The sequence below is a fragment of the Ambystoma mexicanum genome, chromosome 10, assembly GCF_040938575.1.
Source record: "Ambystoma mexicanum isolate Mex_15411 chromosome 10, UKY_AmexF1_1, whole genome shotgun sequence".
Classification (NCBI taxonomy): domain Eukaryota; kingdom Metazoa; phylum Chordata; class Amphibia; order Caudata; family Ambystomatidae; genus Ambystoma; species Ambystoma mexicanum.
The window spans coordinates 375,420,101-375,436,140 of NC_090932.1; the positions used below are offsets into that span (position 1 = coordinate 375,420,101).

Sequence of the window (16,040 nt, forward strand, 5' to 3'; positions counted from 1 at the left end):
TCTAGTGCCTGATCAATGCAAGATGACACAGGGCACTAGGAGTGGTGGTGCCAGATTCCTCCAACAGTCATTTAAAAAATGATGACATCCTGCCCAGCATAGAAGAATCCAATAAAAAATTACAGGAACACTTAAAACCCAGAGAATCTGAGTGATTGTTTACCATCAAGAAGGCAGTTACCCTGGGAAAAGATGGACTGAGGACTTCTTTGAACCTATCCATGAGCATTCCTAACCCGCGTCCTAAGTAAAATCTAATCTCCTATTTTTTTAGTTGTTTTTATAAAACTTTTGAACCACATCATTGGTATTGAGTTGTCTCTTGATCCCTTGTCTGTGACAACACACACACACAAAGAAAAGCTACCAACATTATGCTTAGAAGGTGCACAGATGTACGATAAGCTTAGAATATAAGTAAGCACAACACGCACATACAATATGCTCTGATTATATGTTAGCACAAAAAAGCACAAAAGAAATGACCCGGAATAGGCATTCACACCCCATCCATATGAAGAGGCACACAATCTTCGCAGTTAGATCCAATGTGGCTCACAAATTGATTTCAAAAGAAACACTCATACATGAATTACTCTTTTCTGGGGGGCACGGGCCTCTCTTGTTATGACTACAAAATGCCCCTCTTGCCAAACCTTAATTAACAACACAATGCATTAGTCAAGACCATAAGCACATTCTTTGAGGCAATGATGGTGTTGACAATAGTTCACATACATAGATAGTATTCCATTAAATACATATGTTAAAAATGAGCACAATACTGCAAGAGTACAAAAAGACACAAAAAGACAAAACAGCACAGCAGTATCATTGTCCTACATCTGTGTAAAGTGCAACTGTGCAAACAATTGATAAAGTGCAATAAAATATGAATGAGCAAGACTGTCTAAGAGGGGCGATCAAGGTTAATGGCGCATCCGGGTAGTCTAGCAATGAGGCTATATACACACACTCACACTCACACTCACACTCACACACACACACACACAAACGACATCTACAAATAAGCACCTGAAATGAAACTTCAAATACAGTGCATCGAGAATACAAGTAAGCACAATACACACATTTCATTTCATTTGGCTCACTATATAAAATAAACCTGGAATATGCATGTTCACAAATAATACACTCTGAATAAGCCCACCCCCCCATTTCCTCCTTGCATTCCCGAACCCACACATAAATACGCCCGTAATCACATACACCTCGAAACCCCTCGTACATACAACGCTCTGCCCCCACACATACCAAATACACAAGGTCCAGATAGAAAAATATGCACTTCTGCATTTACACATGTACATTATTACCCTCACCCCCCCCCCCGCATGGCGACTATAAATGATATGCTCAGAACATGGGTACACAAACAGTATTCTCAGAAGACAGTTAAGCTATGAAAACACATACTGACAATGTAAGTAAGCACATACAATATCCTTGGAACACACACACACATCACAACTAAAATTAATACCCTCAGCATATGCATGTGAACATTTAATATGCACTGAATATATGTCACCCAGAGGGAGGAGTAGAACTGCTTGACACCAGCATTTGGGAGCTCCCATATAACTGTATTTATATGGTTGCGCACCCAATAGAATCGCGAAATACAAACCCGCTGGACAACAGAGTAATGCACTAGTAAATGATGAAAGGTCCCTCAACCCCACATTATCTCTACACAGATTATGTTTTCTGACATCCTGCAGGCCCGGGCAACCAGAAAAATAAAATATCAGGTAGGGATTGAAAGAACTCCTTTAGGTATTTTGCACAACAAAAAAGGCATTTTTCTACAACCAACACATGTGTCATTTGGATCAAAATATTACAGTGTGTTCCCTGCTTTTGAAGGACCGGTCTAAGGAGTCCAGGCCCTATTTCAGGAAGCAAGGTTCCTGATTCTCCTCTGGACAATGTCCAACAAAAACACTCACAGTTTCCAGAAGTTACAGTTACCCTTCACACTTCTTGTAGTTCCGGTGAGGCCTGGTCTTCTAAGACCCAGGTCATGGTTCAGTGTCTTGGCTTGGCTGTGCTGCCCTCCGGGATGGTGAGATGGTCGTTGGCCCCTTGTATGCTCAGGAGTCTGGAAAGGGAGGGTGCACATGTGCCCCTCCTGCCCTGGGGTGCACCTATGCTCGGTTGTGCCCGTTGGAAAGAGGACACCACAACTCCTGCTCCGACACCCAATGGAGGAGAATAGAAACTCCAACCTCACTACACATAGTTCATTAGAATGCAAAACTATACATAGTTCATTAGAATACAACAGGGAGAGCGCCATGCTAAAACCTCAATTGTTCTGTTAGGCGTAGGCCTCTTTCTCCCACTATGCAGGACCTTCAAATCTAGCTGTGATTTAGGATTGTAATGAATTTTTCAATTATTTCTTAAACTCAGCTGTGTACGTTACTATAGTCAATTGTTCCGTTAGGCGTGGCCCTCTCGCTCCACTATGCAGGTCTCTCAAATCTAGCTTCTTTCACACCATGCAGGACTCCCGAAATCTAGGCATTCAGCCATACTGTGAAGATTAGCTGCAAAACATATAACCCACTAACAAATAAAGCTCAAACTTTCTGCATACTTAAATCACTCAAATTCACATTGCAAGCTGCATGCACTTCACCACACCGCAACAACACATAACCCACACCAACAGCACACGAGGTCTGACATCGCTCCGATACTCGCACCAAAGCTCAGCACACAGTGTATACCGAGATGAAGCTGCCAACAGAACACCACTCCTCTCACTATCCTACTCCCTCTTCACACTACTAGCCCACCCTGCCTTCTCGTTTGCCGATCCACCAGAGCGCCTGGAGACCAACTCCGTTGGTGATGGTGCGCAGTACAAATACCTTTTAACATTTTAACATTTGAGTTAACACTCTGGATTGTGGCAGTCCACTCTATTTTGCAGAGCGTACATCGCTTTTGTCTCTTGAATGGGCTGCTCATACGGGGGTGTCCACAAAGCTCAGCGAGTGAGGCTTGGAACATCCCAGTTGGTGGTGCTCATAGACTTGTGCCTTTGACTAAATACACGTTTTGCAGTTCAAAATGACTTTGCCCGGCAAAAATACACTTTGCACAGTTCCATGAATCAGGGTTTGTGTCGGCAATGCAAAGTCACTTTTCAGCAGTGCAAATTCACTTTGAACCGGCCAATTATTCCATGAATGGGACCCACTATCTTCTCTGATGATATATACTTCGCCCACTTCACCTGTTTTTGCCTACTGTTCTTTTTAATTGTCCATTTTATGATCCAGGTTGTCTATGGGCAGTATTTTGGCTTACGCTGAAGATGCTAGGATTGGATGGGGAAGCTTGGGGGATTGACTGTAAAGAGGGGGGGGGGGGGGGGGGGGGGGGTGTGTGTGTGTGTGTGTGTGTGTGTGTGTGTGTGTGTGTGTGCGCGCGCGTGCGTCCGCGTCCGCGTCCGCGCCCCCGTACAGGTCGAAATTATACATACATTTTCTGAATTTTCAAATGTGAATATCTCGTGTTTTGCTTATACAACTTTCAAAGTATTTGAAGCATGCACCAGTTTTAGATGAGGAATGTTTTTGTCCCCCTTGGCTGATTTCGGATGTGACTTTTCGTGCCTGTCTACAGCTCTGATAATTATCACTCATTCTTTTGGGGGTTGAGATGCTTGATCAGGGCCCTCAGCAGGAGCAATTAACACTGTCTGCTAACAGACTGGACAAGTGCCAGTGAATTCATTATCCGTAACTACTGTCAAAACTCGTTCTTCAAGCTAGAAACTGCCCTCCATATCTTGCTCTCTACACATTTCCATTTTATATGGCTACCAATCAATAGGGACTTTAGTAGTGATTGACGGTATATTGCTAAATATGTTCAAGACGGGTCTTCCAACTGACCCCAAACCTATTGCGGCATCAAAGACCCAAAAAACAATAAATGATAAATAAAAGGGGTCTGTTTCACTTACATTTCAGTAAATAAGGAATTTCCTGTGAGCATCCCAGATTTGCACCTTGTACCTTATACCAGACCCACAACGCCTATAACTAGAGCTAACCCGCAGATGCCCCAAAGCACCTCTCGGATGCCCTTGAGCAAATCTTTGAGAATCGCATTTGCATAAAAAAAAATGGTCTGGGCATGTCCAGATTTGCTCCAGTTTTCTCCAGGCTGCAGGGGCATATCTTAGATGGACAAGTCTTTATGAATCAGATCCCTGGTGTAAAAATAAGACGAGCCATTGTATATCCAAAAAAGACACATTATAATGAATGGAAGGGCTGAAGGAAACGCCAATACACATCTCCTACAGCCATGAATGTTTCTTATAACAATCAGAGTGTTGTAAATGTTCTTTTGATTGAGTATATGTATTTCTTGTTCCTTTTTGGATTTGGTGCATTTTGTGGCGCAAGCACCACCTAATGCCCAAAACATTGGTACTGTAAAAGAAAAAGGAGAAAAGGGGAGTTCGGGAGCAGTCAATGCTGTTGGGTTGGCAACTTTCCGATGCTTGGCGATGAAATGGCCGAAGCACCAGCCGAGCCTTTATTTTTGAAAGGAGGGCTGTGCTTCCGCCATTTTAGACTGATTTATTCAGTACCTGAAGACGGCTCCGGGATGTCTGCTGGCCAATTGCAGTTGCCGGGGACCTGTGCGTGGTCCGAAGTAGGAGCAAAATGGAGCTGACGACGGAAAACGTCCTCAAAAATGGAGGAGGCAGCAGGGTAACCCCTGCGGGGTCATGCCGCCAGGAGCTGGGACCCTCACCCGGAAGGGCAAAGGACAAAGGGGCGGAACGGCGCCAAAAGCCGAATGGCCCAAAAGCCCGCGAAGGGGAAACAAAAGGAAAGGGGCGGGGCTTGCAGGATATAAGCAGGCGGGACCAGGGACCAGGCATCTCGCTCTGGCACTGGGACCCGGTCGCCGCCACCTGACAAGTGCAAGGAATTTCGTTGGGGCAGAAGGATTTCATTTCTGGTTCGTGTGCTGCAGTGATATTCGTGATGGGTTCCAGTTAAAGAGGTGTTCCAGTGAAGGACGGGTCGTTGTTCCAGTGAGGAAGGAGCATCGAGGGCAAGAATGAATGTGCGGTGGAGGTAAGTGTGGGGGAGGGGCAAGGAATAAGCTTATTCCTGGGCGGGGCGGGCCCATAGGGCCTTTTTGTTAACACCCATCCCTCCCTCCACTTATTTCGCCTAGGGCACATCGTGGGTAATAATAGAGCCGGTCTGGTTGCACAGCGAGTAGAGCGCGGCACAAATTAATTCCGTCCTATTGTATCATTATAATGAAAGCTCTGTCGTAAATGTGACTGGTTTGGATTAAGTCATAGTGCAATAGTTAAACGGCTCACCGTGTGTTGATTCGGTGTAATACGGCACTGACGGAGTACATCCTTTTCTTCGTACTGAATGCTTGTTAAAAAATGGGTTGTGAAGCCGATGAGCACTAGACTGCTGCGCTTTCAGAAGACTTGGATGAGTCGGCCTTAAGGCACTATGTTTTCAGAGCGTGAGGGAGAGCGCCCGCGCCTCGCAGCCTGTGGTTTGTTTCCCTGCCAGGCTGCACCGATAAGGACCCCACAGGCTGCTGAGTGGAGGTTCCTAGGGGGCAAGGGAGGCCTTGGTGTTTTTGCCCATGTTGAACGGCGGAACTGGTGCTCATGATTTTGGGGTACAGTGCATGAAATCCCATTTTTCACTCTCCCCCTTGTAGCTCGGCCTCGAGCTCAGTGCTTTCGCCAAATGGAGGTTACGACCTCCGCTCTCCCCTGCTCACTCGCGGTTGGTGCATGGGCGGGTCAGCAGAGGGTCCACGGAGTGAATGGGGATAGCAGGGGATGCTGGTTGCCTGTCGGCGGGCACTCGCCGTGTGAGTCAATGGAGGGTGGAGTTGCGAACAAAGGACGCGGGCAGGGGTCGAAACAGGTGGTTTCGCTGACCTTCGTCGAAGTCCGATTGTGCCCTTGTCTGTTGCAGGGGAGCTGTAGCAGATTTGGGGTTTCTGGGCACTTGAGCACACAGCGTGGCTTTGAATGGAGGCTTGGGAGAAGGCAATAAAAAAGGTTTTTGATTTACGTTGCTGTATGTCGGTGTCTCGGCAGCGTAGGTAGGAACGTGTTTAGCCATGGCGTGGCACCACACGTCATTATGATGCACACTACAGTAAGGGCTTATGGTATTAATGTTAATTAGAGCCTTGGGTGTTTACGGTCGTGGCGCTGCGGGTGCAGTACTATACAAGTGGTAAGGGAATGTTGCTGCCGATATTTGTGTCTGGCAGGACAAAGGGTTCTAAGAGGATCCCATGGCACGCTCTGTACTGCACCTAATAATCCTAGCCCCACACGAGGCATCAGGCAGATCACTGGCCTGCCATTCTGGCTGCCAGACTCTAAGCCCAGCCTTCACTGGGCTTGATAACACGAAGCAGGAATACATTTTTCAGGCTGCCTTAATAATCTTGAAACACGGTAGTGGGTATTTGCATTTCCACTCTCACCCAGTTCATAGGTGATTGTGGGAGGGCTTTGCTGGGAGATTTACTTAAAAATTTATCAATTTCAAGTCTCCCTGAACGTATAATAGTGCCCCTACCTATGTCTTCAGGCAAGGGATAAATCGGGATTCAAAATACCTCCCTAACCTACGACATTCTTTCTTCAGCTAAACCTAGTGCAGCACCGTTTTCTTCCCTTGGGGGCGTACTAACGTTCGTGATGTGGGAACTCCAGTGCCCGTTCTAACATAAACAAGTTTGTGGTGGGTTTAAGTTCGGATTTCTGACCAGCATGATTAACGTGAGTGCCCCTGCTTGGGGCTTATACATGGCATTGGCGCCCATGAACGGTGAGTGTGAGGGATACTGGGCTCACCAGGGCAGCGGCGGCGCAGGTTTTGATAGTTGGCAGTATGTTATGTCCCAGGCTTGCAAGGCTATGAGTTGTAGTTGTCACGCTTCCATGGGGCCGTTATTGTTCAGGCCCTTGCATTTTGCAAGTAATGGACAGCAGGTTAGGTTGTCCATGGCCCAGGGGATTAACACAAATTAACGGGCTCCCAGCAAAGGAAGTGGTCGCAGGGACCTCCAAGTAGCAGGCATGGTTGTCATCGAAACAACCAACCTCCTAGCAAAGCTAAATGTTGCAACCACAATGGTAAGATAAAAAGAAAGGAAACAATTGATTCGATCTGTAGTGCGCTTAATTTTGGGTGGAACTGACCAATGGTGGCAAGGGGAGGGTATGATGTGCGAGCGGCTAGTAGGAAGAACATGGAATATTAATGTTTAATTTAATGTTAAATTGGATAATTGAAGACACAGGTAGTCATTGAGGAAAAGGGGGTTATTTAAAACACTGGTTGTGTGGACACATGTCGCGCACTTTGGGAGACGCGCATGGCCACATGTGCGGTTGGAAAGTACAGTCGCCGTTCCATCTATGCAATTACAGGAGAACAAGAGAAGAGAGGGGAACGCATTCAGGGGGGCTTGCGTTCGTTGCCAGGCGGGTTAGTCCGGGGGTGCCACCCCCATCTATCCCCCAGACTTCAAAGGCCACAATGCAGTGGGGCAAAGCGAAACCAGCCCTTGGGCTGGAAATAGTAGGATGGTACAGGGGGCTTTCGACCCATGGATAGACGGGAGCACAGGGGTATGATGCAGACCTGAGATTGGCCGAGGAATATCTCACTAGGTTTAGGTCATTACCCGCCGTCCCCAACCACTGTTGGTTTATTACAGAAGTGGGCAGAATCTAGACAGGATGGAATGGAAGGGCTCTACCAGTTTTAGGAGGGCCGAGGTTTTGAGCAAAGTGCTACACCTAGGGCGCTGAGGTGGGAGTATGGAATGGCTTCACGGTAGGAGTCAAAAGTTTTGTACTTGCCCTGAGTCAATATTAAGTTTCAGTAGGGACATACACTAGATATGGTTAAAGCACTGTAGCGACCAGCAGTTACAATGGTGCGGGATGGTTCTGGTGGGGGAGTTCAGGCCCTGCGCCGCATTTGGCAAGTAAACAATTGATTCAATCTGTAGTGCACATAATTTTGGGTTGAACTGACCAATAGTGGCAAGGGGTGGATATGATGTGCGAACGGCTAGTGGGAAGTACATGGAATATTAAGGTTTGGTGCACGTTGGTCGGGATGGGCTGGTGAATGAGGGCAGGGCTTGCAAGGCCCGGGTTGATAAGCTTTCTGCATTACAACTGCGGTGCTGGGTCACGTGCTTCCAGGGGATGCCGGCATCTTTTTGGAACTGCATAACAGGAGTGAACACTCGCTTTGACATCTGTACAGAACCTGCTCACACAGGTTCGAATCTCGGCAGGGCCAAACTCAGCCTTTCAGTGATAAACAGCAGCGTTCAGATACCTGAGGGTTCATAGCACTATGTAAGTGCTGAATTATTATCTCGCTTGGAGAGCAAGACGACGTGAAGCAGACCAGGTGCGGGCACCGGGTCCGCTCAGTGAAACTGCTGGGTATTAAACATGTTATAAATAACTCAAACATTGCAGATGCCGAATAACCCTACGAACTAGGGAAGGGGCACTGTGGGTAAGTTGGTTATGCCAGTTTGTTAAGTGGGGAACAAGGGAACGTGAGCAGGAATGAAGTCATCAGGCGGATGACACAGGTGCTAATGAGATTGCTAAAGTTGGGACTGGATGGTCATGTGTTCAACATTGCCAAAACTGCATTGGAAAGGGGGTCTAGTCATCATGCTCATAAAATCAAAGCGTTAGGCGATGCAGGGGGGACTTTGCTAGCATTGTATCTTAGGTTCTAGGGGTGAACAGGTCAGCAAGGCAAACCCAGCCTTTCAATCCTTCGGGTGTTGATAAACAAGTAGCAGGGGCTGGAGGACGCCTGGTAGGTGGTAGGCTCGATCGACACAAGGAATAGAAGAGAGGAAAGGGGCAGGTGTTAAGAGTAAGGGGTTGGCCCAGCGGCTCTCGTCATTAATGACACTCCCCCAGGCCGTTAATACTCCCGCAGGGGCAGGGAAGCCACAGAGGAGCAAAGTAGGGGAGATGGGGCCGGCATGACAAGTACAAATGCTAATGGTAAGGGTAGAAAGGGGGTTATTTACAGCAGCCTTTACAGTGGCATTTGTTGGGGCGCTCGGGGTCAGCGAGCTGGTGCCGGAGAACAAGGAGGGCAAGGGGAACGGGTTTTTACGTTTAGTGGATGTGCGGGTGAGCAGCACCCAGCAGCACTCAGGTGGTCATTTAGGTACGGGGGTCAAAGACTAACCAAAAAGGGAAGGGGGTGGCTTTGATGCTTCAGGCCATTCAAAAGAACCGGGTATGCCCGGTGGCGGCAGTGTCCAGCTTTCTCCAGCAACGGCAGCCATCGGAGACAGGGGCACCGCTGCTCATACAGGCACACCCAGGTGACGGTGGAGCAGGAGAAAAGGGTGGCAGGGCAGAAGTGTCCCGGAGCCACTGTGGTTGTCATCATTTATGTGAGGAGGTCAGAGACAGATCAGAAAGGAAAGGGGGCGGCGCTGACCGTACATGCCATTCAGGCGAGCAGGGTTTGCCCGGTGGCGGCAACGGCAAACTTTATGCGACAGAGGCGGCCATCAGGGGCAGAGGCGCCATGGCTCACGCACAAGGATAGGTCCGCACTAAGCCGTTTTCAGTTCAAGAAAGTGATGTCGCTAGGTCTGGATAAAATGGGTCTGGCAGGGGGCCAGTTTGGGACACATTCTTTCCGGATTGGGGCCACCACCTCAGCATCAGTCGGGGGACTAGGGGCGGAGGACATTAAGAGATTGGGGAGATGGTCGTCAGGATGTTATAAACGTTATGTCAGGCCAGAGAAAGTGTAAAGATAACCATGCCGTTCCCTCCATGTCATTTACCAGCAGTGCACCAAAGGAAACTACGCACAGTATGGGTGGTGGGGCACTCATTCATCTCAAGGGCAAAGGCGAGCTGGAACCAGCAGCAAGAGATCTTGGCGGCAGGAGAATTCAAGATCGAGTGGCACGGGGTGCCAGGGATGAAATGGGCCCAGCTGAAAGGGCAATTGCATAAACTGCGAAATAGGCGGCGGAAGCCGGATGTGTTGGTGATACACTTGGGAGGGAATGACCTGACCAGCCTAGGGAGGGGGGTCTTGCTGAGAGACATCACAAACTCATTACAGGAAATATCGGCACAGGTGGGGGAGACAGAGATCATCTGGTCCGAGGTGATTCCTCGGGCGCAATGGAGAGGGGCAGAGAACCATTCAGCGGTAGAGAAATCAAGGAGGAAGCTGAACGGGGCAGTTGCCAAATTCTGCAGGGGCAGAGGTTTCCATCAGATCAGGCATGGCCTGATTGACGGGAAGACCCCCGAGTATTTCTTAGCCGATGGGGTGCACTTGTCCCCAAAGGGAATGGAGCTCTTTTTCTGGAACATTTGCACCAAATTGCTGGAGTTGTGAGAAGCAATGAGGAAGGAGGGAGCCAACGGTGGGCGGGAACCCACCGGTTGGCGTGGCGGTGTTTGGGCAACCAAGCACAAATGATAGACTCCGGACGAGCCAGAAGGAAACGGAATGGGTCTTCGCTCTTCTGGACCAGCGCCTCTTGGGGGCCTAAACGGCGGGGGCGTCTGGTAGGAACAAATAAGGCTCAGCTTCCCCCCCAAAACAAACGGCGCTCTCCCCACCCACGGACCCCTGCACGGGCAGGATAGGAACGGGTACAATGGGTCGGGGGAGTTGGGGGCCTACTATACCAAGTATAGGGGGAAGCAAAGGAAATCCGGCAAGCAAGCGCCACACGTACAGAATGAGGTCACTATTGTGTACAAATACTTCTGTTGTCATGGAAATAAAACTGCGGCCAATTTTGCCAATTGAAATCTTGTGTCATGCCAATTCATGGGGGATAAAAACATTGTGTGCATGCGCAAAAGATAATTGTGAGTAAAGGCAAATGGACGGCTGCAGGGGTTATGGAGCTGACGACGGAAAACGTCCTCAAAAATGGAGGAGGCAGCAGGGTAACCCCTGCGGGGTCATGCCGCCGGGAGCTGGGACCCTCACCCGGAAGGGCAAAGGACAAAGGGGCGGAACGGCGCCAAAAGCCGAATGGCCCAAAAGCCCGCGGAGGGGAAACAAAAGGAAAGGGGCGGGGCTTGCAGGATATAAGCAGGCGGGACCAGGCATCTCGCTCTGGCACTGGGACCCGGTCGCCGCCACCTGACAAGTGCAAGGAATTTCGTTTTCCACCCACCCACCCACGAAATACAAGGAGGAGGACACCTGGGCATTGCTGTCGCAGGGCACCCAGGTCAGAGGATGACAAGTTGGCGGTGTTTGGGCAACCAAGCACAAATGATAGACTCCGGACGAGCCAGAAGGAAACGGAATGTGTCTTCGCTCTTCTGGACCAGCGCCTCTTGGGGGCCTAAACGGCGGGGGCGTCTGGTGGGAACAAATAAGGCTCAGCTTCCCCCCCAAAACAAACGGCGCTCTCCCCACCCACGGACCCCTGCACGGGCAGGATAGGAACAGGTACAATGGGTCGGGGGAGTTGGGGGCCTACTATACCAAGTATAGGGGGAAGCAAAGGAAATCCGGCAAGCAAGCGCCACACGTACAGAATGAGGTCACTATTGTGTACAAATACTTCTGTTGTTATGGAAATAAAACTGCGGCCAATTTTGCCAATTGAAATCTTGTGTCATGCCAATTCATGGGGGATAAAAACATTGTGTGCATGCGCAAAAGATAATTGTGAGTAAAGGCAAATGGACGGCTGCAGGGGTTAGCGCTGAGCCATCCAAGGCAAAATAAAAAAGGAAATGGGTGACAGTAAACCTTGTGTCACACCTTTTAAGAAGAGGTTTACCCTGCGTTTCACCCAGACATGTGGCCAGCTGTTAAGAAAACGCCAGGGAGATCTCCGAAAGAGATCACTGCAAGGCGCGGTGATCTCAATTGAAACAGCCCCACTCGTGATTAGAATGCCAGTTCAGAAGTGTCTGTTTTATGTGTATGTGTCTCTTTTTGTGCGCCCTGATGCCTGCGGGCGGTGGCGCGTAATAAATAGATACATCGATAAATAATATAAAGGCGTGCTGAAGTGGGAAGCACTGGGATCCAGGCGATAAGGCTGATCTCCCCAGGAATAGGGTGCACAGTCCTTGCACCCCACAGAGAAAGTGAGAGAGAAAGTCATCATCAGCACCCTCTTTTTTGCATAGCACGAGTCTCACTAGTTTCGTGTGCGTCTCACAACAGAACACAATAGTGCTTCGCTAGCATGAGTCATTGAAATCACAATTATTGCCAAAGATCTGCACAATTACTCGGCATACCTATGGCCCTAGTAATTCATTAATAGAAGGGCCCTTAAGGAATAATGGTGCCACCCTGAGGGGAAAACTTTCCTGAGAGGGCCTTGGGTGCACCAGTAAATTAATTTGGGTTACACCTGCAGTTTGGTTTAATCAAATGCATTTCTGACACGCGAATGGTAGTGTTGCCCAGTCAGGGGTGGCAGGCTGTGCCTCTAAAGCCTATGAGAAAGCTATACATACACATGGCTGAAGCTCATCCACACTGGTGCACCTCCCAGCCCCTCCCTATGGTACGTGGAGACACATTTGACAGTAACATGATCCATTAAACACAACCATATTGCTTGTTGCCTGCATTTTATATCTCGGGGGATAGCTCAGGGGCAACGTGCTCGCCTTGGAAGCAAGATGACACGGAGCAATACAGGTGCGATCCCCGGGTCCGCGCTTAGAAACCTCTGGGCTTTAAGCGCTTTATAAATAATCTATCATATATTAGCGTTGCATGACCTCAGGTGACGTTTGTTGCGCCCCTCCACTGGACACTAACAGGTAGCGCCCAGTAAACCCTCCTCATCCTCATGAGGGAGCTTTATTTATACCAACGTGAAAAAGGATGACACAAGGCGCCTATATGCATAGGGTGGCCTGCACATGTTACTGTGCGCAACTACGTTGCCCAACATGTGTGCCACATAGAATTGAACAGGAGTTTGTAATTTACCTCCCTCCTTTCATCACCCCTCCCTCGGTTATACCTTTCAAGCCCGGGTGCCATGACTAGCAAAGCATATGAGTATTTCGGGGGTCAGATGGAGATTCTAGAAGCGCCAGGGTCCGCGTTGTGCCTAGAGGCATCGGTGTCCTTGTGTCACTCGGGTGTTTGAGTGAGGCCTTAGCGCCAAGAGGCATCAGAATCAGTGTTATATTATGGAGGCAGTTGGATTTTGTGGATGTTTGCAAGGACTTATTTTCCTAATGATGTTTGCTGGCTTTTCAGACGTTCCTCTTCCATGATGGTTGATATGTCTGTGTCGCCTTGGAAGCAAGACGACAGGAAGCAACAAAGGTTCGATCCCCAGGTCCGTGCTTAGAAACCTCTGGGTATTTAAGCGCGTTATAAATAAGCAACTAAGACAAAAAAACACAATTCCTGTAACAGCGCCTCGATGCCCACGTACTGTGAGCGCTTTAAAAATGCAAATAAATAAATGTGTGCTTTACGGTTCCAGTATGAATGACTGCATGACGCATGTCCTCATGCCATCCGTTGCCAGAACTGAAGACCTAAATGGCCATTGAAGGGATGGAAGGGCAAGTCAACTCTTCCACTCCTATGTGTGATGCTAGTGCCTAGTGTAGGAAATAGACTGTGCTTCCACTAACACCAGGGAAGGGGCATCACTGAACCTCGTCTCCGGATGGACCAACATCAACTGACTCACATGGAACAAATGGTGAATCATGACATTTCCCAGTCACCGTAATACTAGTCTGGCAAGATTGATACTGCGATGTTCTCAATCTTAAAAGTACCTATGAAACGAGGACTAGGCTAGTCCAGTTGTTACACTTCTGATATCACCAATGGCAAAACCATCTTCTACAAGCACTTCACGCTGAAGTAAACGCTTTCAACAGCTGTCATACACCCCATCCCCTCTCTCCCTACCCCCATCTGCCTATCCTACACCTCTTGATCTTCTCAACCCTACTTCCTCTTGATACCCCACCAGGCACCCCATCCCCTCTCTCCCTACCCCCATCTACCTATCCTACACCTCTTGATCTTCTCAACCCTACTTCCTCTCGTTACCCCACCAGGCACCCCATCCCCTCTCTCCCTACCCCCATCTACCTATCCTACACCTCTTGATCTTCTCAACCCTACCCCCTCTTTTTACCCCACCAGGCACCCCATCCCCTCTGTCCCTACCCCCATCCGCTTACCCTACTGCCTCTTTATCTTCTCAACCCTGCCCCCTCTCTTTACCCCACCAGGCCAACTACCCCCTCACTCTAGTCCCACCCACCCCCCACCCTTTATTCCCCCCACACACCTACCATACTCTTGCTATTCCCCATCCACCCACCTTACTCACTCTCCCTATCCCCTCTCACAGGGTCGGACTGGGACAAGAAATAGGCCCGGACACCCAAACAAAAGTGGCCCACCCCTCGCCTCAAAAATTGGCCCACCCCTCGCCTCACGACCCTTGACCTCTGATGACATCACTGGAAGTGATGTCATTTGACCCCACCCCAAAGTGACATCCCAGGAAGTGATGAAACACAACCTTTCACCCCTTGACAAATCAGGAAGTGGCATCAAATAGCATTGTTCCTAAGTACACTGCAAAAAATATGGTTATGATTTCACTAATGTAAGAATGGATCACCATATGTATCATTAATATCTGTGTGCATAGATCGTTATTGTCAAACTACTGTGAATGCAAGCAGACGTCCAAGGCCAAATGATAATGTTATTGTATAGCACTTACACTTAAGCTCTTTTTTATGGAACAAATATGCATACAATATCACCCAACCTGTGTCGGGACTCATTTATCGACCTAAGAAGGATGAAAGGCTGAGATGGTCTTGCTGGGATTCGAACCTGCAGATCATACACATTGCAGCAGCGAGCACTCAACCCACTGAGCTATCATATCAGCTATAGTAAAATGAGCAATTATTCTGTAGTGGATACCATTAAACGGGTAACTGAGATTTAACTGCAGACCAGTTAAGTTCATCTGCAGGTCCGGTGCAAAGTTGTCCGCATGTCAAGCCTGCATACATCTACTTTCAGGCTTCAGAGGTTGGCAAAATAGGGATATCAGCGCACTCACAGGACATCCCATACGCTGAGCACTCGTTACCTCATACATGCAATCAAACATCCTGAACAGCATGCCAGGGAGATGGGAAAGATAGACACATTATAACAAAGCATTCATTGTGGCACAATAAAGTCAATGGCCAATTGATGTGCTATGGTCAAATATGTGAACACTGTACAGAAGCTTTTAGGCACAAGGATTTTGTCAAGTGACCGAGGACACCGAAATGGACTGTCTTGTGATGGTCGGAATAGAGACAACGGCAGAAATAAAACATGCTATTACCGCAACTTGCGAACGGCAAAATACATAGTCCGAAATGGATGCTTATTCTACTCTAAAATTGGTTGTTTATCACTAATATCACTAATAGATATTTATCACTAATACAACAGCACAGCAACTCCAGGGGGCACCGTGCCCCCTGTAGTGGCAGCACGGCTGCCTCAACTTTGCATGCTGCAGCAGCATGTGAATGATGCATGCATCATAATTTATGATGCACACATCATGCATGCAAATAAATCATCAATGCAAGGTAACATGTGTTACCTTTTTTTTATGAATTATGCCGTTGCAGGTATTTGTCTTTCTTCAAAAATATATATATATTTTTTCCAAATTATTCTTTTTTTCAAATTTTTTTGTTGTTGTCCAAACCGGCCCATGCATGGCCAGAAACTGGCCCCCACTCCCCAGAGACGATTTCAGCCCGGCCGAGGGGCATATCCAAGCCTGCCCTCTCATCCTTCCTCTCACACTCACTTCATTTGTTACCCTCTCACTCTCACCCTTTCTCGCGCAGATTTCATCTTGCTCATCATCAGCACCCTCTATCAATG

General features: G+C 48.4%; 1 protein-coding gene across 2 annotated transcripts in view; it reads left to right on the forward strand.

The window, feature by feature from the left end:
* RNF122 (ring finger protein 122) overlaps positions 1-16,040 on the forward strand; it is a 196,305-nt gene that overhangs the window by 168,660 nt on the left and 11,605 nt on the right. The gene's annotated exons all lie outside the window — the stretch shown is intronic.